This window comes from Halichoerus grypus, chromosome 10 (assembly GCF_964656455.1).
Source record: "Halichoerus grypus chromosome 10, mHalGry1.hap1.1, whole genome shotgun sequence".
NCBI classification, from domain to species: domain Eukaryota; kingdom Metazoa; phylum Chordata; class Mammalia; order Carnivora; family Phocidae; genus Halichoerus; species Halichoerus grypus.
In genome coordinates, this window is record NC_135721.1 from 62370361 (window position 1) to 62394832 (window position 24472).

The 24472-nt window shown below is 36.4% G+C and overlaps 1 long non-coding RNA gene and 1 other non-coding gene across 2 annotated transcripts in view; one reads left to right on the top strand and one right to left on the bottom strand.

The window, feature by feature from the left end:
- LOC144379358 (uncharacterized) overlaps positions 1-24472 on the top strand; it is a 502419-nt gene that overhangs the window by 203275 nt on the left and 274672 nt on the right. The window lies entirely within an intron of this gene.
- Positions 11615-11687, bottom strand: TRNAK-CUU (transfer RNA lysine (anticodon CUU)). The gene has a single exon. It is a non-coding gene; the product is annotated as a tRNA-Lys (tRNA).

Here is a 24472-nt window from a genome sequence, read left to right on the forward strand (position 1 = left end):
ACTCTTCTAATAGAGTGTATTTTCCCTCTATAAAACTCTAAAATGACCCAAATGTGAGAGGGGAAAGGACTTCCTCAGATTCGTAGCCTTGTCGTCAGCCATTCACTTTATGTCACTGACTTCAATCCAATAAGGTTTTCTTCTCCCCTAAATAAAATCCTTTTCAAAACACAATAGTTATTTAACACTTTGGGATCACTCTTGAAATTCTAAAGTTCTCTATGTTCATCCACTCAGCCAAATACTTTTGGCCAAATTCCTATTCATTAATTTGTTTCAAGCAGAAGTTTAAAAGAGATAGGCATACACCATTATCAATGAAAATATTTAAGGAAACTCTGAAATTTCTGGCCACTATCTGTATTTTGTACAAACCACAATATAGCAAGGCCAAACTTTTCTTTTAGCGGAAAGCTTAGGTCCCTCATTTATTGTAGGGGATAATTTACAGTTAAAATTTTTATATTGGAAAGTCTGCTGGGCCACTCTTTAAGGAAAGATAAATAGAAACAGATTTTTCCTTAAATTATAACTACCCATGTGACATCAAAACCTTGGCATATATTTAACTTTCCTTGTTTTGTGGTCCCCCCTCCCCCTTTCTCTAACTTAGCCTTTTTCCAGCAAATTCAGTTAGTACTCTGCTCCTACTTTTCTACATCCATCCAATTTTTACCTGGAAAGTTGCCTACTGACCGTCTAAGAGAGTCTTGAGAGAGTCCTCAGATCTTCCCTTAATTCCCTTGCATTTCCAACTCCCTTTCAAGATCCTCAAGTGTCCTCTCTGTCTTAGCTAACCAGGGTAGGAAAAGCCAGGGCATAGGAATTTGGGTTGACCTGCCTCCAACTGTCCACTGGGCCAAAATATCAGAGGTGCAGAAAGAAGGATGAAGCCCTTTGGCATGGCTCTTTCTTTGGAAACAACTACACAATATTTTCCTTCTCAGGCCTATTGAATGTCCACTTGAACATCTTTAACTCATGGTTCTCGTCTTCATTTTCCCTATGCTCAGACCCCTCACCACTGCCCCCAACGTCTGAAAATGTCTTCACTTATTCTCACATCTGACAAATATCAAGGACCTTTCAGTGGTTTAGTTAAAAACAGGAGCAGATCTAGAGTATCTCAGAAAGACTTCCCTTGCCCCTTGATTCCAAAAAAGATTGAAAGGGTGCAAAGCATCTGGTGACAGTGACCCAAGAGTCTTAGTTTTAGAAAAGCAATTCTTCCTTGTCCCTGTTATACTTGAAGCTTATATAAAGTATCTCAAAAGAAGACAAACATTCTGTGATATTTAGTTCAAAGACATATTTACAAACATTGGTCTTTCCAGTGTCCTGCGCCAAATAAACAGAACTGTAATCTCACCCGGACAGAAAAAGCAGAGACGGTACCGTGAATGCACAATAATTTCTTTGTCCTGTTTTCCAGCTTTTTGGACAGTCCATTTTCCTATGGTCAGTTTCCTAATTCTTATTAGATATCTTTTCACCTGATTGATTCTGAGACTGAGTTTAGTCTTATAACCATGGCCAACAGGCACTTAACGTACATTTCCCTATGTTCCCTTGGAGATCTCAATAGGCATGTTATCTCTTAATTGGATATAATAGCTCACATTTATTGAATCCTATCTATGTGCCAGGCTGGGAAGTGAGTGCTCCAGAAGTGCTATCTCAGGAAGTAACTTAACCACCTCTAACCAGGTGTGAAATGGTAGAGCCAAGATTAAGCCCAGGTGAGCTTGATGCTTGAACCCTAGCTCTTTACCACTATTCTCCACTGGATATATTTGACCAGAGACGATCTACTGTAACTTCCTTGAGAGGAAGGGCTTTGCTTCATGCAAAATCCTTGTTTTGAATGCTTCACATCTTGACCTTCTGCTTACAGTAGCACTTGGTAAGTCATGTGCCACCTCCACTGTGGCTGCCTTTACATCTTCAGTGGACAGCCTTTCTATGTATCAGAGGGGGTCCCAGCAGTCACATTGGCCAGGTCATGATTTATATTTATCACTGTTTTAAGATGTGGCCTCATAAGACTGTTCAATTTTTCACACATAATAGAAGCTTCTGAAGTATTTGCTGGATGAAAGAGAGTTCAGCTTAATCCAAAAAGCAAATAATTTCTGGAAATAGAATCACAGTATTTTTTTAGCCACTCACTATTGTTCAGTTCACCTGTCTGCTTCGCTTCACTGATTACTAAAAGAAGAAGACAGGAAAGGCAGCTTTTTTTTTCTTTGAAATGGAAAGAAATGCAGAAAAACAAAACAAGATAAATGGAGGCTAGTGAATAGTTGCATGGACCCATATCCATAGAGGGCAGAAGATGTGATTCACAACAGAAAAATTAGTGAACTGTAGAAACAGGAAACTCACATGCATTCTAGAAAGAAAAAAAAAAATGAAATGAGAGAGAGAAACTAGGAAATAGAATAGCAGCAACACAGGGAAGAAAAATGATCATGTCAGAAATAGAGAGAGCCAAAATGAACAGTTAATGAAAGAATTTCTAAGGGAAGGACTGAAGCATCACACAAAGAAAGATAAATAGCATCAGGGCTCCTACCCATGGCTGATCAGACTGAGATGCCGGGGTCCTTTGGTTTGGATGTAATGTTGGAGCATAAGACTGGGTATTAGCCCTCATTTTAGACCCCACTAAAGTATATAAGGGTTGGCTTATAGCATCAGGGATGCTTTAAAGCAGTACTGTCGGATCTTTCCGTTTTGCCCTAAAACCCCATTTTAGGGCCTAAAGAACGTTTTTAGACAATATATATTATACCAAAGACTGACCCAGAGAGAAATATAAATAGCCACAGTGTAAAATGCAATTTAATTACTTTTCTCCACAAAACTATAGAATTTTCTACAAATATAACCTTCAAATAAGTAGCTACCATAACCATGTTTTCATTTCCAGAAAAAAATACATGTCATGTATATGCAGATAGAAGCGTGTGCTCACATGTGTGTCATTGCTATTATTGACCCTAGAGAAGAAAAACGGGGCAGAAAGAGATGGAAACAGAAACAGAAAAATGTAAGGCAGATGGGAGTGGAACAGATACAAGTGGTCTGAAAGACCCATTGTCTTTCTACTGAAAAATTTCGATATTCTGGCTCATTTCCATGCCTCTAGTTTTACACCCTCCAAGCCACCATCTACACTGATGTTAGAATCATCTTTGTACACAAATCTGATTCTACAATTTTCTTGCTTCATTACTTTCAATGACTCCTTATAGTCTCTTGAATAAAGCCGAAATTCCTTAGCTTGACTTTTCTGAAAACCTACTTTACTCTTTTTTCCCCTTTTTTCTTTTTCCCATTTTTTTTTTTTTAACCATCACTACATTCTATCATCTAGATACAGTGGGAGTAGTACATAGCTACTTGCCATTTTTTCAAGCATGCTGTTACCTCTGTGTGTACTATTCTTATTTTTTTTTCTTTGAGTTATGAATGAACGTAAAGAGCAAAATGCTCCTGTGTCACTTATTGGGGCCAAACAAAGTTTTCTGCCTCTCTCCCTGCTCCCACTCAGAGACAACCCACTTTTCATATCTATTTATTAATTGCTTTGGTGTTGATTAGTTTCTCAATAAAATGCTTATATTGTAGCATCTTTTTTCCAGCCTTAATCGTTATTAGCTGATCTCTCCCTTTACCTAAGAATTTTGATGTTTTTAGTTTTCCTTTGCTATCTCCACCACACATGAATGCTCTTCCTATCCCCTTGCCAATATATATATATATATACTATTCAGTATTTGCATTATTATGATGGTGTAAACAGGATTCACAGGTGAACCAGTACACAAACTGTAACTGGTTTTCCCTTTGGAACTCCTTTTTATTTTCCTGGGAGTTAATAATTGTCATGATTTTTATGTACTCATCAGTGATAAACTCTTCGCTGATTTTCTGAATTTCCTCTGAGAATATTTAGTTATTTCACATATGCTATCCATTTCATCTTCTTGCAGAGGTGCCTCTTCTAATCTGATCCAGTTGCCTGGTATATTTGAAGCTCAGCTGTCATGCTGGACTCTCCCATCACACATATTCAAGGATTCCCTCTACTTCTATGTTTGATTTCCTGTTTCCTGTCATCCCATGTCTTCCTTTTTCTTAGTTTATATCTTCATCTTGGTGGAGCACGTCCTTCCGTAACTTCCTGTGAATATGTGCTCGGGAAGTAATTTTTTGAGACCTTGTATGTTTGAAATTATTTTTTAAAAATCTCATCCTGTTTCATAATGCAAGTTTAGAAATTTATAGAACTCTAGGTTGGAAAGAATTTCTCTTCATAATTTTGGATGCACTTGTGCAGTTAAATATGCCTGGGAGAACACATAAAATCAAACTGACTGGTCTCACTTAAAATTCATGGCCATGAACCTCAAATGACCAGAGAATCACCACTGTGTTTCCAAAATCCATTTATTCTCCCACTCTCCTGAATGCTTATTTCACACCTCTTCCTTCACCTCACACCCTCAGTATTGCCTCCCTCCTTTCGTCAGCTGATGGCCTTACTGACAGCTTCCCAGAGAAAACTGAAACAATCAGCAGAAATGCCAGTTTCCCACAACTATGCCTACGCACCTACTGACCCAACTATGGGGCCTTCCTGCCTCGCCCCACAGATGGATTGATAAACCATCTGTGTTCTGGTCTAAAGCCTTTCCCTCCACTTACGCACTAGATCCAACTTTCTCTACCCTAGTCAAGAATATCTTTAAAAAATATTTTTCCCCCTCTTCCCTACATAATCAAATTCCCTCTCAACAATTTAGTCTTGTCAGCATAGAAACATGCTGTTTCTCTTATTTTGGGAAAAGAGAAAGAAACTTTCTCTTGATCCCATTGCTGATTTGAGCTCCATTCTTGTTGCTGCCTTTTAGAGCTAAACTCCTAGGAGAGATTTCCTACTTACACTGTCTTCTATTTCTCTCCTCACATCATTATATGATTCCCTTTCCAATTAGGCTTTATCCTTTACCCACATCTTAAAGTTCTTGTTTTCAATATAAATTATAACCTCCATGTTGTTAAATCCACTTGTCAGTTCTCAGGTCTCATCTTTCTCATCTTACTTGATGTACCACCCCTCCTTGATGGTATTTTTTCTCTTGGCTTAAAGACACCACATGCTCTTGGTTTTCTTCATTCAATCAAATGCAGTGGCTTCAATCTCCTTTGTGATTTTTACTCGTCTGCTCAACCTCTTAATGTTGAGGTCCATCTTCTTTTCTTTCTACTCAGTTAGTGGCAACTCCGACTTTTCTGTGGATTGGGCTAAAAGCTTTGGTTTCAGTCTTGACCCTTTCCCTTATACAGTCCATATCAAATATAACCAGGAATCTCATCACCCATACCTTAAAGATAGACACAGGCACTGGGTGTTATATGTAATTAACGACTCATTGAATCCTACATCAAAAACTAATGATGTACTGTATAGGGGCTAACTGAACATATTTTTTAAAAAAAGATAGACACAGAATGTGAACACTCCTCAACACCTCATTGTCACTACCTGCTCTGAGACACAATCATCTCTAGCCTGGATTACTACAAGTCTTCTAATTGGTCTTCTTGATTCTTGCTGTCCTTTGAGTTATATTATATTCTAAACATAATATAGAATTAATAACAAAAGTCAAATCACATTACTCTTTTACTCAAAATGGTTACCATTTCATTCTTGTAAGGCTCAATAGGACCTTTGCACCACCCTTCCCATTGTTACACACTGTCACTCTGCCAGCCCCCACTTTAGTCTTGCACTGGATGCTGTCTGTATCTCACATGCTCTCACTGCATCTCCTTCAAGATCTTGCTAAAATGTCACCTTCACAGTGAAGTCGACCATTGCCATCTGACTTCCTATTGCTCTCAGTCTATTTCTTGATCATGGCAGGTACGCCTGAACACTGCTCTATATCTCTTTTGTTGTTCTTGTTATAACACTCATCCCTTCTAAGATATAAATATTGTTTTATTATGGCTGTTGTGTGTCTTCTCCCTGTTAAAATATAAGCTCTATGAGCATAGGATTCTTCATATGTTTGTCACAAATGCGTTCCAAACTCACATGCAACGTTTGGTACATATTGAGGGTCAATATGTATTTTTTGTTTCTTAAATGAAGGTATTGTTCCACTGCCTTCCATTTCAGTATTGATGCTAAGTCAAAAGCCTGATTTTCAATGGTATAAAAAGATGGAGACTAGGGATAGGAGGATGGTTGACCTCAGGTTCAAGTAATAAGGGGTACATTGATTGTAGAGTATTTAAAAACAGAAATATAAAAAGCTACAAGTCAGCCTTTTTAAAAAAAAATTGTCACTGTAGAAAGACAATTCTAAACAACATCGGTTATAATAATTTCCTTCCTTCCAGGGTGGGTCATTTTCTTTGCTGCTCCTCCTCACCCTTGGTATACCCTTGATGGTTCTTGATTAGTTTTATATCTGCTTTTTGTTTTGGGGGGGTTTGTTTGTTTGTCTTTAGCTTTGTGTACTTTCAAGGACTTTTTAAAAAAGATTTTTATTCATTTATTTTAGAGCGGGGGGGGAAGGACAGAGGGAGAATCTTCAAGCAGACTCCCTGCTGAGCATGGAGCCTGATGCTGGGCTCAATCTCACCACCCATGAGATCATGACCTGAGCCGAAACCTAGAGTTGGACACTTAGCCCACTGAGCCACTCGGGCTCCCCCTTTTAAGGACTTCTAAAACTTCATCATGATGTGTTTGATCTGAATCTATTTTCAACAATTAGGCTAGGTTGGCACTTCAGATTTTCAATTTCTTGGCCTTCAAGTTCTGGAGATTTTTTTAAATTATCTCCTTGATAGTTTCCCTTCCTTGATATTTTCCTATTCTCTCTTTCTTGAACTCTTATTTTTCAAGTAGTGGATCTCTTGGTTGGTCCCTCTAATATTTTTATCATTTCTCTTCTATTTTCTTTCACTTTTCCTTTTGTTCTACTTTCTGTGAAATTTCTTAAAGTTTACCTGCCAGTCCTGCTATTATGTTATTATGCCATCATATTTAAAATGATATTTTCAAGAGCTTTTTTCCCACCTCTGTATTAGCCTGTTCTAAGTTTGTGGTTGCAATGAATTCTCTCTTCCCTTTGATGATATTAATGATAGGGTTCAATTTTTAGTTTTTAAAAATTAATTTCTTTTCTGCCAAGTGTTCTTTCTGAAGAGGTTCTGTTTGTTTGTTTTTTTTTAAGATTTTACTTATTTATTTGAGAGAGAGAGAATGAGAGAGAGAGAGCACATGAGGGCGGGGAGGATCAGAGGGAGAAGCAGACTCCCTGCCGAGCAGGGAGCCAGCAGGGAGCCCGATGCGGGACTCGATCCAGGGACTCCAGGATCATGACCTGAGCCAAAGGCAGTCGCTTAACCAACTGAGCCACCCAGGTGCCCGAGGTTCTGTTTTGACAAGGTTGCCTTTATTTTCTTTTTTCTATTTCATTTTTTGATCTTGATATTTCCTCAGAAATCTGCTAATCCTTGGTTGGCTGCATGTGTTTTAGATTTGTGGGGCTAAACACTGTGGTTAGTAGTTCTGAGCATGTTTATCACTCAAGAAGAATATTCCTTTTCGATTTAGTTGGGAAACCTCAACACCTCCATCATGAGTCTTTCCACTTGAGCTATGTTCTCTAAGACTCAATCTCCATTTTGGTTAGTTGCCAATATTCTTGTAACAAAGTGAAAAAACAAGGCTGAGAACCTCAGCATCCATTATGCACATGTTTTTTAAAATTCCTCTGTTTTAAGTACACTACACCCACTCTCAATTTGGTCTGTTCATCTCCCAGCCCAGAAATTCTCTGTCTTATCTACTTCAGCAAATAAAACATCCTTCTTGCAACATTTGGGCAATAGCTTGTAGAGGAGTGAAGAAGATCCAAGAATTTGTTCATTAAATAGACTTTCAACAAATCCTCGTTATATCAGCCTCTTTGTTTTTATCTTCGGTCCTTCAGGCAGCCTGGACAGGGTAAAATATAACAAATGAGGTCTGCTTTGCTCTCTCAGGTTTGAGAGAGGAAACTGGGATCTGGGTTGCCACTTCCACCAGACCAAGACCTTGGCACACTAGCAAGAGTGTGCAGCAAGGGCAAGAAAATAGACTGCATATTCTTACCTTTCTGAAGGTGTCTTTTCCTTGATTTGCCATTTGCTTTATTGCTGTAAGCCTTTGATTGTTTCCCAGAGCTTCTGTGCAGTTAATTCAGCCAATTTCTTGTTGTTTCTGTGGTGCAGTAAGAACTTGGAGCTTTCTGGTTCACCATTTTGCTGATGTTCTGCAAAGCCAACTCTTTGTGCATTATACTAGCTTTCAAATCTCTAACCAAAATATTTTCTTTTAATTTCTTATATCTATTTACCCTAATTATTTTAATGTCTGAGTCTAATGAATCATTTCTTAAAAGACTTATTTACCCATTTTAGAGAGGAAGAGAGAGAGAGAATGGGGGGGCAGAGGGAGAGAGAGAATCTCAAGCAGACTCCCTACTGAGCACAGAGCCTAACACGGCGCTTGATTTCACGACCCTGGGATCATGACTTCGGCAGAAATCAAGAGTTGGATGCTTAAGTGACTGTGCCACCCAGGTGCCCCTGAGTCTGATGGATCATTATGTATAGCTCCTGTAGTCTTTCTTTACTAGCTTTTTTCCCCCTCTTTATTTCTATCAAAATTTGTCTCCCTAAAAACCTGTTATTTTAAAAAATTGAATCATAGATTGTATATAAATATAATGTGTCAATATAATTTGAATCTTAGAGTGCTATCTTTATTCACTGAGGATTTACTTTGCTTGCTTTGCTTATGACAGGCACCTAAACTAGGGACAAATCCAATCAAGGATCAAGACGATAATTGGGTTTTATGAGGTTTATTTTATTTCCTTGCATGTAGGGAGAAGGCCTTCAGGGTCCCACTAAAAGCCTAGAATATTTGTCAGTATTCTATTTTTGTTTTTAGCAGCCCTGGAACTGCAATTTTTGTCTCTCTAACCCCAAGAGGCCCCAAGAGGCCTAAAAGTGCTTAATTTCCCACCTCTTCAGCAGCGATTGTGATAATTTGTGAAACAAAAAAACCAAAAACACACAGGGCCCATTTCTCCAGGTTTCCTGTCTCTGGGATCATGTCCTTGCAAATTATATTTGATATCTTCAGAAACACATTTTGTTTTACTTTATTTTATTTGTAAAAAATTGTCCCTTCTAGTTTTTCTCAGTGGGAAGATTGGACCTCCATAGCAGATTACAAGCTAATCTGCAACTGTCTGAAGCAGGACCCTTGATTTTTGAAAGCTTTGGAAAATTGCATTAGGAAGGTCATTTAGCTAGTCACAAGAATCTCCAGAATATATAGAATTTCTAAAGTCCTAGATTGTTCTGAAAATTTTAAAATAAGTCACTTATATTTTTATAATGAAATCATATCCATAGGGATTCTGAAATCTGACTAATGGAAAAATCTCTGTAACAGAGCCAGTTGAGTCAGAGAATAATTATTAATATTGAGCTTGTTCATTCTAAAAAGTATCCCAGTCTGGATAAAAAAGTATGTGGTCACCTTATAAATAATATATAAATAAACAGATTTCACTTAGCTTTATGCTGCCAGAAATGGAAATATTTGATTATGAGTATACAGATATATTTTGAAATAAGTGTTTTTAATTTATGGATAGCAACTACATCACTTTTTCTTGCTTATGATGGAGTGTGTATCTATTCATCTTTCAATGTTTTTGCTAGCTACCTTCAATCATGAGGAAAACTAATAAGTTTAAGTTTTCACAGCCCTTTTAAATGAAATATAAATATTAGATACTTATATATAATAAGGAAGTGATATTTTTAGTTGTGTTGTGTCCTGTGTGTGTGTGTACAACCAAGATGTTGGGATAAAGTGTCATAAATGAATTATGTTATAATATGATTTTACTGAATTAAATTTTATTTGGGGGACATAGATTTATCCTGAATTACATTTCATTAGAATTCAGCCATTTCTTAAAATAGAACAAAAAGCATATGCAGACAAAGTCTATAAAGAGCTGTATAAATAAAGATGCATTCAATTCCCAAAGATCATAAATACTTTATAAGCCAAATGGGTCAAGTTATTGGTATTTCTTGCAGGGTAAAATGGTTCAGTTCAAGCTTTTTTAATGCACTTGAAAAAAATTGCATTCCAAGTCAGTGTCTCTCAACACCGGTTTTACATCAGGAATCTGCAAATTTGTGTGTGCGTGTGTATCAGGCTCTCGTAGGTGTGCTACTGAGGCATGTGTAGTTTTTAAAGTTTACAGTTTTTGACTGATGTGCATCCAGAAATGGAAGTGTCTGTTGCACGAGTCCATCAGGTTCAACTCCTCTATTGAGGAAAGTGGATACAGATGAGAAACCATGTTTGGGTCACATGTACCTACTTCTCTGAACACAGAGATTGTTCCAGTAGCTAAGGGGATCTTCTAACGTCTGTATCACAAAAACCAGGTGCCCAAGGAGGTAGCCTGATTTGAGAACTCCCAAGAAGAGAAATCTCTCTTTAGGAAATTTGAAGGTAAACTTACAAGAACACATAGGTATATACAAATACACAGAGGTAGAAAGTTGAATCTAGCTCAATGACCAGAAAAGCAGAATACAACAGGAGAAGCAAAACTTCAAAGAGAGGAATGGGAAAGAAAGATATATGAGAGGGCTTAGCCATAATTCAGAAAGCATCAAATACCCACATCTCATTGGATGACATGATAACCACGTCTCCAGATCTGCACTTGGGTCAGGAGAGTTGCAGTTTTAATAAGGAAAGAAGTAGTTGTTATTCTAGGTCTTTATAAAACCTGTGTGAAGCTCCTTGACTAGCTTGGGGCATATTTTTTTTTTTTTTATCCTTGTATATTTTTATGTGACCTTAAATAACCTGGGTATATCTCTATTTTTGCAACTTGCATGACACTAATTAACAGAGTTATGAATGAATATGTCTTTAAAATTAGAAAAAGAGTGTTATGTGGGAAGAGCAAGAGGCAGCAGATGTGAAAATACCAAAAGGAAGCAATATTTAAATGAGATATTTTACATTTTGCAGAGAATCTGTCTTAATTTAGCATAGAAAAATTTCATATTGCTTTGTAATAAATCACTGGGTCATAATTTTAATAGATAAAATATGACAGTTCTGCCTCAAAAGTATGTCCTCAATGTCATTGCTGTTTTCCACTTACCCTTTGCTGTCCTGGTACAGATTACATGGTTAATTGCAGTCAACTTCTAGTTAGTCTTACGCTTCCTCTCTTGCCCCCAGAGTCTACTATCCCTATGGGAATGAGAGTGATGCTTTGAATTTACTTATCAGATTATATTATTCCTAGATATAACACCTTTTCAGTTGCTTGATGTTCACCTTGGAACAACCTACAGACTTCTGGCCATAGTCTGACATGGCTAATCCAGCACCTATCCTCCTTTATGCCCTAAACTCATACAATTTTCCCCTTCTTTACATTCCAGCCTTACTGATTGTTCTTTCTATTTTTTTAAGTAATCTCTACACCCAGTGTGGGGCTTGAACTCACAACCCTGAGATCAAGAGTCTCATGCTCTACCAACTGAGCCAGCCAGGCGCCTCTGTTCTATTTTTAACATATGCCAACCTGACTACTGCCTTAAAGCCTTTGCTTCAGCTTTTCTATCCTCCTGCATTACTCTTTCTCTACATCATAGCATGGCTGGTTTCTTCTCATCATTCTATCTCCCTGGAGAAGCCTTCCTGACCACCATAACTAAGGTGCCATCCATCCATTCTGTGCCATTACTCTTTTTGTGTATTCATAGTGTTTATTACATTTGAATTTACTGCACTTATTTTTTAATGTGTTTATGTATTTTTTCCTTCTCTAGAATATATACTCCAATTGGGTAGGAACCTTGTCTATCTTCTTCATTGATATAATCACTTATCTAGAATTATAACTACATAATTGAAGTTTAATGAAGGTTTCTAAAATGAAAAACACGTCAGATATTAGTTTGCTTATATTCGTGTCTGGAATTCCTATTATAGCTTGGTTTTCTCCCCTGTATTTCTAATTACACTCTTTTTTTGTTGTTGTTCTTTATAGAAGACACATTTGCCTTCTTTGTGACTCTAAGATATTCTAGTATATTAAAAAATGTAATTTATTGTGGGCAAGCTCTTCCTAAAGTTTCTTTCCCACAGAACACTGTTTTAAATTGGATATATTGCTTTCTAAGTTGATGTACAGATGTTGACTTGGAACATCTTTTCATTATTGTCCTGGGTTAAAGTCACTGCTTCTCATTTTCCAAACCTTTTTATTTCTTAGATTACTATCCTTCTTTTAAAAACAGAGTCTCAAACAAATATTATAAAATTTTATTTACTTATTCACATGATTGGAGAGTGTAATTGAAATTGGAAATCAGGTAAACAAGCTATTTATAATAATATTGCCTGTCAGAAAAGTTCAGTCCCATCTTTGGAAATGCATTTGTATTAGGGAGAACTTTTTCATGATAGCTTTAACAATCTGCCCAATACTTTCCCCTCTATTTTCATAAAATTCTTCATTCACTAAATGCTATGGCAGTGTTCTTCATAATTAATAACCTCTTCTCTGGGAAAGCACATGTTCTTTGTCAGGGCCCCCAAAGAATCCTACAGATACCGATTTTTTTCCTGACTTCTTCAAATTTGGCAAATGTGAACTAAACTCTGAAACTCTAAAATTGCAGTTCTATCTGGTTTTTAATCTGTAGTAAATCTCCATGCTCTATGCTTCTCTTCCTCTCTATACTTCTTCACTACTGTCGGAATATTGTGCTTTTATTGTAATTATTTGTTCAGGATCACCATCTAAACATCTCCTTCAAAATTTAAGTTCTGCGAGGGCAGGTGCCAGGCCAGTTGTACTATCTTCAGCACTGAACACAGGCTTCTGGAACATAGTAAACGTACACCCAAAATATCTACTAAATGATCGAAAGTGCAATGGATCAATAGGTAAACTCTTGCTGTTTTTCTGTTTTGGTATTTATGACTTTAGCCAGTATCTTAGAGACATCTTCCTGGTGAGATATTTAACAGTTTAAAGAAAATGTTAGCTATGGACAAAGTGTAAATCCAAGTGTAGGAATTCAGTAATTATTAAAAGCAGTATTAAGCCCATTACTGCTAAAGCTGAAAATAATTCTCTTCTGATGCCTGTGATATCACTAATCTGAAAATGTAGGGAGTGCTAAAGCATACAGAGACATTCAGAGAAATAAAATTTACTAGTACTTCTGTTACTATTTTACATGAGGACTTGTATTATAACCTCTTTAGCTCCAAGAAGATGTATTCAGGGCATGTTCTTCTGAATCAAAGTTCACCTAGCAGGGAGTCCAAACCTCCTGTATAACACATTTCTGCAGACAGTGTTAATGGGGATGCTCTTCTCTTCCACTTCCCATTCTTCCATATGGAAGGCAGTTCATAGATAGTTTTTTGTAAGCTAGTTTCTGGTCTCCAGCGAGCACTCAACATAAGAGACATTTTCAAGAGGATCATTTCATCTTTAGCTGCTTATAGGAGGCCCCTAATGAGTTAGCTGACTCAAAGAATTGGAAAAACAAACTTACCCTGCCAGCGAATGGGATCACATTTGTCAACAATACCAAATTGGCCCACATGCTGCTGCACCTGCTATAGTAAAAGAAGATACAATATAATTGCAGTTGGGAGGAGATGCCCAACCAGGGACTGCAGTCAGAGCTTCAACAGCTGTTGGTAATGGAAATCTGTCATCTTCTATCTGTGCTCAGTGCTTGGAGACAGTTACACAAATGACATTCTCTTAGGCTGTATCTCATAGAATTAGCAGTGCTTTCCTTTGCAAACTTTACCAACGTGTCCCTATAAGGAGACATATTGAGGAAGTTCAATAAAACTGCTATAATGCTAGTAAGCCTCTAAAAAGGAATTGATAGTTTGGTTGTTCAATAACCAGTCAAGAACTGTCTGCAATATGGAGTCTACTAAGTCGTAATTCAGCTTTTCATATGCTTATATCAAATTTCCATCATTAGACCATAAGCAGCTCAAGGTAGGATGTGTCTGATCCATCTATGTGTCCACCTGTACCGTCTGGCCTTTCACGTAGTGTATGCTCAACAGATACATGTTAATTAGATTTTTGGCATAAATAGAATGTACTCTATGACATTCAGTTATGTAATTATAACACCCGGTTTTTTTAAGGCATGCAATCTGATCGTCAGTATATCTGATACCAAGCTTTATGTAAAATTGATCCCTTCCCATAGTTGGAGTGCAATAGTATATTTGTAAAGAGGAACAACATGATTTGCTAAGCTTGACTTTTAAGCTAATATCTAAAATCAGGAGATGTCATTTTAAGGGATATTTTAAATAAATGCTATGGCCCCGATCCAGCAGACTGAGAACATAGTTATAATACACTGATGAAAGAATTTAATTATGACAAATCTATAACATGTTTCATTTTCCATTTCCCATATAGGCAGGTGAGCTTTTTTTTTTTCAGGTGAGTTTTAAGATAAAATACAAAGTCATTAAAGTCAGATGGTGGAAATAGATCTCAGTCATCCCCTCCACCACTGCTGGATAGGCCTCTGATAGATTTCTTTGCTGTACTCTCCTCACTAGCTTATGCAGGTCTGTCACTATATACCTAGGTTTCTTACCTAATGCTGGTAGCAAATGATTTTTTCTCTAGCAAGAAAATAAATCAAGCATTTAGCTGCGATGTGATGGGAGACATTTGTATCTGAACTGTCCACCTGTAGCGGAAAAATCACATACAACAAGTACATCCAAATTCTTCTGTTAACAGAAAAATAATATAATAAATACCAGACTTTGAAAAGGTAGGAAACCTGTTCACTCTGAATAAATTAAAGGCACCCAAAGTGTAGAAAAGGTTAGTTGGAGAAATGCCTAGATTAGATTTCTCTTTTTCTTGCCTTGATTTAAAATGAATCATCATCCACAGGGCTTTTTATTTGTTCTGAGATCAAGCATCAACTTGATGCCAACCTGTTCAAAAGATCACCACTCCTCAGTTCTCTCATGTATAGGAAGATTTTAGGGATTCAGAACAGCAACTGCAATGAAAGCTCAAAAAGTACTCAGTCTTCAAAATAAATGAATCTTCTTTGTTCTTCAGTTCTTCTTGCAAAGTGCTTTTGGTCCCTTGCCCACTATTTGTCTCTGGTACTGTGGTACCATCATGGATGTCTGCTTGTCACTGGTCACCACAGTAGGTGACTGCTCTTATGCACCTAAACTTTTATCTTAGTTTTGAACATGGCCATAAATATTTAATTTAAAATATTCAAACAGCCTTTCCTCCTATAGAATGTAAATTCTTTAAGGTTGGGACTTGTTTTATTTATCACTATATCTCCAGCTTTTCAAATAGTTCCTGGTATATAATAGGTGCTCAAAAATAATTATTGAATTAATCAATTTATACATGTATGAATGAATGAATAAATGGGTGGATAGATGATTTCTGTTAAGTTGGAGTGAAGGTATCTGTGATATTGTGGGTGTTTGAAAAAAGGATGTGGCTTAGGAATACAAGTATCTGTTCAGGCAATTAAACTTTTGTTTATCTAGAATCAGCATGTCTAGGAGTACTTAAATTGCCTTTACCGTCTCAAAAAGATATCAAAAGCAGAAGAAAAACCTTTGTCCTTAGAATAAAAAGCCTGATTGTGTGTGTGTGTGTGTGTGTGTGTGTGTGTGTGTGTTCAACCATTTTAAGCTTCTGAAGGACAAAACCTCTTGTATGTGTGTGGGATGCAATGGGCAAACTGGGTAAAATATTCAGCCTTGAGTGGTAGAAAGAAATTTTATGATTTTATTATTTAAATGTGTGAGTTTCACAGATGACTTTGGAAGTATATTCCAAATTAATTTATTTTGAATTATAGTGGTGGAACTTACAGTTTAGAAAAAAGAACCAATAAACGATGGGGGTAAAATTCTAGAAAATATCTAAATTGTTCAGGTTCTCATTTCATTTATACACAAAATATAACCTGCCAGCAATGAAAAGATTTCAGTGATTGATATCAAACCACCAGACTGACTATTTAGATCCCATTTATACAATGGCTCTTTTGTGACTTGGTTCACCCAGTCTTAACTTCCTACAAGACTTTGTCCTAAACCCTACCTTTCTGATTAGGTGACATTGAGTAGTACTTACTGGGAGAGGTTGCTGAGGTTTTGATTAATTTCCTACAACACTAGATATAAAGCAGCAGTTAAAACTTCACATTTAGAGACATTTTAAGTAAATTGAACATGCAATTGATTAGATCTATGATCTAAGTACACTTACCATCCCTTGCTTTTCTATTTCTTTTTAATCCTTAACAGATGGTACAGAATTCATTATGGCTCAGCTAGAATTATAGCAAATTTTTCCTTGTCACCAGAACAACATGCTTAATTCCTTAGAGAGTGAGTTAACTTCTGAAGCCTCTCAGAAAAGACTTAACTTTTAAGAAGGCAGTCATCAAAAGATGCACCTAAGCTTATTCAACATTTTCTTCCCATTATGCCAATCTAGAGGCAAGGAATAAATAAATTAAAACTTCTATTAGCCAACAGCTATTTATTGCGCATCTATAATGTGCTTGCACTGTGCTAAGGCATAGATATATTGAAAAAGAAAGAACAAGTTTTACCGTGAGATGCAAATATACTAACATATACTTAAAATATATGGGGTGCCTGGGTGACTCAGTCAGTTAAACGACCATCTCTTGATTTCAGCTCAGGTCATGATCTCACGGTCCTGGGATTGAGCCCCGGGTGGAGCCTGCATGGGGCTCTGCATTTAGCAGGGAGTCAGCTTGAGATTCTCTCCCCATCTCCCTCCATCCCTCCCCATTTCTCTCCCTCTCAAATAAATAAATCTTAAAAACTATGTTAGAAATAAAAACAAGGACTTTGGAAGAGTGACTAATTCCCCATGGGGCAGGGTGAAGCCAAAAGAATCCCATCTGACTTAACTTTTTTCAGTATTATTTGCCAAAAATGAAAGTGTTGTGTTCCAAAATTGCTTAGTTGATCTCTGTCTCTATTGCAAAACAGGATAGGATTACTCTCCATAAAAAGTTACTTAATTACTTTAAAATACCATGGTTTATTTTCCCCCTTAAAGAAAAATGTATTTGATCTATCCATTAGTTAACTCATTAAGAAAATAAGATGTCTGAAGACATTCCTGCAATGTGAAGAAAGAAGAGCACAGGAATAAAAATATCAATGTTAAAAGGGCATTTGATAAAATTCAGCAACACATTTCTTATTTAAGAAAATAACAATGAATCATGGAACACTACATCAAAAACTAATGATGTACTGTATGGTGACTAACATAATTTAAAAAAAAGGTAAGAAGAAAATAACTGCAACAGAGAAGTGGAACCTATTTATCTGTAAGAAAGACTGTTCACTAACAATAGGAGCAAATACTATCCCAAATATAAGACTCTAGATTCACTTCAGTTAAAATCAGAAATTGGGTCAAGATGTCAGAATCACAATTATTTGACATATATTGGAATATATATAAAAAATAAGATAATTTTCCTATCTGGAACACTTATTTTAAAATTTATAAGAAAGAATAAATACCTAATATCTGATGGGAAGGAAAAAAGTAACAATGTATTTAAAAAACTAGATATTAGAATGTAATATAAAGCTACATTAAAAAAGTAATGTGGTGTTGGTGTAGATTAGCAATAGATATGTTGTTCAGTGGAGTCCAGCAGTGTTCAAAAATAGATCCCAGGGGCGCCTGGGTGGCTCAGTTGGTTAAGCAACTGCCTTCGGCTCAGGTCATGATCCTGGAGTCCCGGGATCGAGTCCCGCATCGGACTCCCTGCTCAGTGGGGAGTCTGCTTCTCCCTCTGATCCTCCCCCTCTCATGCTGTCTCCCATTCTCTCTCTCAGATAAATAAATAAAAAATCTTTAAAAAAAAAAACAAAAAAACAACAACAAAAAAAAAACAAAAATAGATCCCAGTATATATATGTGAGAATTAATACAGAACAATTTTTATTTCTTTTTTCAGTGAAGAATGTGTGATTTATTTAATAAACAGTATTAACATGGTGGGGGCCATTTCTTGGAATGAAAACATATTCAAAAACAAATTCCATTTTCATTAAATAATATCTGATACCAAAAGCATTTTATAAATTATGAAGACAGGAAGAAATAACCCAGTAGAAAGATGGAGGGGGGAGGGAGTTGAGACAATTTGGAAAAGAGCAAATGACCAACATCCAAATGAAAAGATCCCCTCTCTAGCCAGTTGTCTGGAAAATGCAAATGAATGTATCAGTGCATGCCACTTTATAACCATCAACAAACATATTGATGAAAATAAAGAAAAAAGAGTACTCTTGGTAGCATTCTCATTGGAGGATGTGGAGAAATGTATGTTCTTACATTTGAGTGATGGAATTGCAAATTGTACATTTTTAGGGTGTTATCAGGAGAGACTTATTCAAATTCAAACATATATATTATACCTTTAATCTATTAATATCCCTTTTGAGAGACCAGCCCATGGAACGAAAACTACTAGTATTTAAGGTCATAGGCATAGTGATGATTATTTCAACATTTCCAATGATATTTTCCAATGACAAAAATGTGGAAACAAAGTGTTCATCAAATACAGAAATTCTTGAATACATTATGGTATATCTACATGATAGAATATTAAATCAATGATAAAAAGAATGAATTACAGCTATGGTCATTTGCTAGAGGAATTTTCTAAAAATATTTATGAGAGTGAAAATCAAGATGCAGAAAAATACACCTAGTGTGATACCATTTCTTGTAAACAGTGACAATAAAACTTGTATATGCATATGCATGTGTGTATATGGTTGACTATATTGATTATATATTTTGTGTGTATGTGTGAGAGAGAGTATATTTGTGTGTATCTATAAATAGATATTATATGTACATATATTTTCAGGGAAAAAAGGATATATGGGCTTAGAGGTATCTGGGGTTGAAGTGGGGTGGCAAGCTGATACAGTATGAGGGAAGAAGAGAAAAAGTGTAAACAAGTAGAAAATTTTAAAAAATGATAATATAAAATATCCAAGATATGTATTATTTTATGCATTTATAAAAATTACATATGTATATAAGCATAAATACTTTAAAATAAATTCCTAAAATGATTACAGATTAGAAAACAACTAAATTACATTGATTTGCAATTAAATTCTCTTTTGAATAGAGTTTAACAAAACAAATATTGGTAGGCAATAACGACCATGATTTGTATAATCACTAGGGATATTTCAGTTTGCAAATTGTCATGGAATATAGACCCCCCCCCAATTAAATGAAGCTCATGTATGAATGAAATAGTCTGTTGAATTGCTATCCCAATGTTTGGCAGTTTATAGGCATGTAGTAAATGATAATATTTTTTTCAGGAACTTAATCTCTGAGCATGGATTTTGGCATCTGATAAAGTTCAATTCACATCCTAGTTTAGCTCCTTACAACCTCTATCAACTAGAGTAAGCTGTTAGAGCTCTTTAAAACTGCCATTTCTGAAAAATGAACATCATGATGCTTAGCTCTTCCATCTATTTGTGAGGATTAAATAAGATAACACATAAAAAGTTCCTAGCAGAGGGCTTGGTATAGAGGAAGTGCTTAATAAATACTCCTATAAATAGAGCTTCACAGTACAGAGTGGTGGTACAGTCATATAGTGGTGGAAAGCACTTTCCAATATCTGATGAAATACATCAAGCCAAACAAGACTGACAGGTAGTATATATGAATGAATTTTAGGGTATGGCTTTTGTTGCATCAAAACTAGTTAAAGATGCAGTGAACCTCTCTTTCAAATGCTCCTCAATAAAAATTCACTTATCACTAAGGAACACCTCATTTTAGTTAAGTCTTCAATAGAATGAAGTCTGAAAGGTATTTGCTTTAATAGGATATTACAGTTATTACTGGGATGTCAGAACACTCTGAATTAGAAAAACTCTAGATCCATAAGTGAATGCAAGAAAAAAAAAAAACCCTTGGATTCCCCTCCACACTTTTTTTTGGCTTTCATTCAGTTTCTTTTCGTCCAATCCGACATGTTGAAATATGACACACTGTGATAACATATCTTATTATGAGAGAGAGAGAGAGAGACAGAGACAGAGGGAGAAGGAGAGACAGAGAAAGAGATCTGAATATGCTCACTTACAGTCTTTTTCAGACACCAAGAATGTCTATGTTGTTGGCACTGGTGTCTCAGCTCATTTTCACATGCATTGGCAAATCTCTGTTTAATCTCTTATTCTGTACAGTCTGTGTAAATGATGATTTAAAAAATCTACATATGACTCCTATATTACCAGTAAACTGTACATTCCTTGAACAGGGTGAGCATAAACAACATGGCAAAAGGTAACTGGACTGGAAGGAAGTAACTTCTGATTTCTCATATCTGAAACTAACTAGTTCTATGACCTTAAGGAGTATAGACTATAGTCAAGACTCTTTGAATATGTTTTCTCATTTAATTCTCACAAATTACACCTCAAGTGAGATGTTATAATTCCCATTTTACAAATAAGGAAACGGGCTTGGATGAGCTGTTGTTACAAGTCATGGAGTCTCCGAGTGGCATAGATAATACCTATGACTGTCTTAAGACCACAACTCTTAAGTCTTTTCTTGATAAACTTGTCCTCCTCTCCCTCAACTCAATTCCATCTTAAGCAAAAAAAGTAGCCTATGTGAACTCTTAACTCCCTTTTTTGACTGTAATTCTAGTCATATCCATATACTTTGGTTATACCAAGTGCCGAGTGCCTCAGAATAAAAGATTTTGTAAAACAAGAGAGGAACAAAAGAGAAAATCTTGAACATTTAAAATTTACTACTACATCCTAAAGCAAACTATTCTTCAGAGTGGATGTTTCTTTTTTATTTTTGGACAATTGGGCATTGCAACATAATTAAAATCTCTATAGAAGTTTCCTTTTCCTTTTGGCATAAAGCAGTTGTTCTTAGGGGAAGAAGGATATTAAAATAACCCTACTTTGGTGCATGTTTATCCTAAAATTCACATCTTAAGTACTCTTCTATACAGTGGTCTTACAAAAGTTAAAATAAATATAAAAACCAGGAAAAATTAGTGACCAAAAATAGGACTTCTCTAATGAAAAGAACAGGAAAATGGCTATTTTAAGATTGAAGCTAGAGCACACAATTCAGTTTCTAAACTTGATTAGATTTCTTTACCCAGCCTGAGAAAAATGAGCCTCAAATCGAGGCAACTACAGAATACAGAATAAAACTATTCCTTTAAAAAAACAGTGTCTTTTATGTAAGGAAAGGTCTGAAAGGACACCATCAGACTATAAGATACTCGGCTGCCCAAAGTAATCCCATAAGAAATAGAGCTTGAATTGGGATAAAGAAAAAATAATGAAGAATAGCATTATCTTACTAAAAATACCCTGTACAATAAGGGAACATTTTGTAAAAGGAATCATAGCTGTAATCATAAGTTACCTAAGATGTTTCATTTCTTTATTCTGTCATATACCTACAAAATAGTTTGCTATTTTCAAAGAAAAAATATTGCCTTATCATTCTTTGTCATTTCTCCTAGTTGCCTATTTCAGCTAAAAATCCACTGATGATTACATGTAAACTCTCACACGATAGAGTGGTATATGTTGTCCCGTATTTCTTTGTCAAATCGACATTTAGCATCCCTACCTCTACACAGGAAAATGAAGAACAAACTGAGCAGATTTGGTAAATTGAATTATTCTTCATGCTTCTTATATCCATACCCCAATGTTTTATCCTTCCTGTATCCAAGTCCTTTGCCATATACTTTGCAGCGCTTACCCTAAAATGGGTGAAGTTCAGTTCCCTGCCCGTTAACATTGAGTTGGCCCTAAGACTCTCTTTCCAATATGGTGAGGCAGAAATAACAGTGTGCCACTGCAGAGCTTAGGCCTCCAGAGTTCACGTGGGCTTCTGTCTGTGTGATCTCACTTCTGGCCTTTTCATGAGAAGAACCTTCATTAGACTGTTGGATCCGGGAGGAGAAAGAGAAACATGAGGTACAGAGCTACCCCAGCCAAGCCCAGCCTAGATCAGCCAAGCCTGGGGAACCCAAGATAAGTGAGAATTAATGGCTGCTCTTTTAAGTCATTAGCTTTCGACTAGTTTGTTATACAGTCATTTTTGCCAGTAGGTTAAATGATACAGCAGATATATGTGAGATCTGATACAGGAGATGACCCCCCACACATCTACATACACTCAGCAACTACTGTGTTCTCATGCCGGCAGGGTTTTTACTTGAGGCTTTAGAGCTTTTTTAACTCAACTACTTAACATGTATTGATGCTATGAACCCAGATGTGGAATAAAATCAAGTTTTCCTTTACTTTCCTCTAAGTAGCAGGAGTGCTTGTTATATAATAATGTGTCCGTCTATGGTATACTCTCAAATATCCCATAAATCCCCTTCTTGACACGTATCCCCTTTGTAATACACTATTAATTTTATTTAAATTTCTGCTTTGCCCACTAGGATGAATAATAGCCACAAAGCATGGTGGCCTTTGGTAGTCACACAATGTTATAAGGAGCTCTTAATATCACCGTTTGAAATGAAGAAAATGAGATCCAGAGATGCTAAGTAAATTTCCCAACATCACACAGCTGGGAAGTAGGAACATCCAAGTTCAAATCCAAGCAGCTTTGTTCCAGAACCCTTGCTCTAAAGCACTGAGAGAGAGCACACAATCTGGGAGGTCATTATTCTATCCCTAACACCTTGCCCAGCACATGACACATGGGCATGGAACAGTTGTTGAATGGTGTGATTGAGCATGCCTGAGCTAAGGTAGCATACATACTATGGAAAGAGGAAAGCTAATATCATGTTGAAGCCAACTGTTTTATATCATTAACACTTTTGAGTATAACCGAAGCAGCTGCTGTGACATATGCTGATGATTTACAAGCTGGCAAAAATTGACAGATATGGTCCCTGCTCTGCTGGTGCATACATTCTAATTGTTGGAGATAGAAATAAACAAGAAGTGATAATTACAAAATATGAAAGTGCTGAGAAAGAAACAAATAAGATGATAGAAAATAATGGGTATGAGCAAGAGACATTTTATTTTCTTAGTGGTCAGGAAAGGCCTCCATTTATGAGGACACATTTAATCTGGGAGCCAACAAGTGGACCTGGGACCTTTAATCTAGGAGCAGGGGAGGTGATCATTCCAGGAAGAACGTGTAGGGGTCCTGAAGCAGGAAATCCCTACCATCCTACTTTTTCTACATCACTGCTAAAATCTTCCAATGCTCTGTCCACATTTACTCTGTCCATTTCTCAATATATTCTCTACATTGTAGCCACAGTGATCTTGCTCAGCTTGTTCTGTTATTTTAAAGAAGAGAAAAATACTTCTGAGGCCTGCAAGTTTGGCTCAGGCCTTTTCTCCAAAATTCATCTTGTTCCGTTTTGCTTTCTGTTCTCGTCATCTGTCCTTCCATCTCTGTGCCCTGTCGTGCCTTGTCATACGTTAAATCTGCAAACTTACATGCCTCATTTTCTGCCTGGGTCCCTCTTTTTTAGATAATTTGTGCTGCCTGGGTCCCTATTTTTCTGCCTGGGTCCCTCTTTTTTAGATAATTTCTGCCTGGGTCCCTCTTTTTTAGATAATTTCTGCCTGGGTCCCTCTTTTTTAGGAATTAGTATCTCAACAATCCTTGTTTTGTTTCCTAACTATATAAAATTCCTATTTGAAGACATTCATAGCACCGTTCATTACTCCTCTGTATATTTGCCACAGTTAACATTTTATAGGGGTGTGTGTGTGTGTGTGTGTGTGTGTGTGAATATTGGATAAGTGTAAATTTAATGAAGTTAGGAACCATGTCTTTTTGTAATTACCATTATATCCCCAGTGCTGTGAACAATGCTTGACACGAAATAGACGGTTAATAGATATTTATTTAGCGCATTGAGTAAAAGTTGTTGAAGAATTTTAGGCAGGGGATTTACATAGTACAATGTATTTGAAAATGATCACTTTTGCAGCCTTGAGAAGAATGAATTGGGGAGAGGGGGGCAAAAGTGAAGGAGAAAACAGTTCACAGGCTGCTGCAGTGGGCTGGGTGAGAAAGACTTGTGGGTGGGTATGGAAGTGATGGCAGAGCAGATCTCAAAAAGTTGTTGGATTTCAGATGATTTTAGGGAAAGAGTTTGCAAGTTTTACCAATGTTGGCTGAGAAGGATAAAGGAAAAAAAT